Source organism: Mandrillus leucophaeus, unplaced genomic scaffold, assembly GCF_000951045.1.
Source record: "Mandrillus leucophaeus isolate KB7577 unplaced genomic scaffold, Mleu.le_1.0 Scaffold774, whole genome shotgun sequence".
Taxonomy (NCBI): domain Eukaryota; kingdom Metazoa; phylum Chordata; class Mammalia; order Primates; family Cercopithecidae; genus Mandrillus; species Mandrillus leucophaeus.
Window position 1 is genome coordinate 933,336 of NW_012108408.1, and position 1,982 is coordinate 935,317.

Consider the following 1,982-nt stretch of genomic DNA (forward strand, 5'->3'; position numbering starts at 1 on the left):
AAAAAAAAAAAAAAAAAAAAAAAAAAAGATACTGTTTAAATTTTTCCGTTTCTATTTTTCTTTATTTGCTGGTATATGGAAAGGCAGATGATTTTTGTATATTGAACTTGAAACCACTTTTTTTCAATTTTAGTTTTTTTTAATTTTCAGTTTTTGTTGTCAATTACTAATGTATTTACTATATTATTATTTTTAACAGCTTTATTGAGATATAATTCCCATATCATATAATATACACATTTACCATGTACAATCCAATGGTATTCACAGAGTTCTGCGTCCATCACGACAATCGACTTTAGAACATCTTGATCACCCAAAAAAGAAACTTTATAACCATTAGTAGTCATTCCCTATGACTCTCAACTCATGCATTCTTCCCTTCCTCCACTGGCCCCAGGCAATCACTTCTCTACTTTTGCCTCTGCCTATTCTGAACATTTGTTTTAATAGTCCTCCTATATAACCATAGTTATATATCCTTTGACCAAAATCTCCCCATATCCTCTTTCTTACCCCAGACTCCGGTAACCACAATTCTACTCTCGACTTTTGTGAGATCAAATTTTTAGATTCTATGTATGAGTGAGATCATGTGGGATTTGTCTTTCTGCACATTTTATATATGTTACATGTTACAAAGACCCTTAAGAATGGTAGTTTGTCAGTATCAACACATAGTTTTAGAAGTTCATATAAACATGAAAGGAGAGGTTAAGAAACAGAAATATGTTAAAAAATTAGGGAAAACTGGGGATTAAATTACCAAAGATTAAATTGCTTAATTAAGATCAGAGACTGGAGAATAATTTTAGAGGCTAAATAGAGGAGATAACTTATCAAAGGATGAAGGATGAAGGATTTCCATTACAGTCTAAGAAGCTTCCTGAGGTTCAGGACAGAGTCTTGAGAGTCCCTGGATTAGTAATTTGCTACTTAATTATAGATACTTAAAACAATACGAAGTGTATAGGAACATAAACACAGACAATAAATGGATATTAAGCACATGGGAAATGTTGCCTATGGGGAAAGGGGAAAGAGTAGGCACTGGGGTAAAAGGCAACCAATCCACTAAATCAGTTAATTGGAAATGAACCTCCCTCTGAGCCCCGCAGTAGTGGGAGGACTCAGAAATCCTGGTGGCCTCTGATGGCTGAACTGAGCAGGCCTGCAGGATCATTTACTGCAGTCATGGGTACAAATCCCACATAGGATAAGTTGCAAGGGAAGTTGTTGGTGCACCAGAGGCCCCGGACACCCATAAGGCCAATAGAATGTCAGATAAAACATAGGAAACGTCTTCGTTATAAGTCAATGTGGCAATTTCTTTGGGATTATTATTCAGGAACAGAACTGCTGAGTCAATGTGTATGGAAACACTTCACTTTACTAAATGGTATGAAATTGCTTTCTAGAAGAACTGTACCAAGTCCATATTTCCACTGGCAGTATATAAAGGTTCCTGTATCCTCATATCATTGCCAACAACTGGTATAATTTAGCTTTCTGACTTCTGCCACTATAATACGTATAAAGTATATTCCATCATTATTTTAATTTGCATTCCATCGATTATTAGTGAGATGGAGTATCTCTTTCTATGTGGGTTAGAATTTTGGTTTCGGTTTCTGTAAATTGCCTATTTGCTCATTTTTCTATTGTTCTTTTCTGTGGTAGTTTTCTTTGCCCCCTCTGTGCTTCTCCAACTATCTGATGTGAATAACTCACTCTAGTGAGTTTTAAAATCTGTCACATAGCAATAGTTTTATAAATAAATATACAGAACTTATTCGAAAATAAAATTTAAAATATATAGAGAACAAAATCCAAATGTATTTTTATTATTAAACTCAACAGCCATTACAATTCAATAAATATAAGAAGAAACATAACATAGAGAAAATAAAACTGATGCATTGATTGAAAGTAATCATATAGGCAATAACGTAGCTCACTATCACACTCAGAAAATGTTGTAC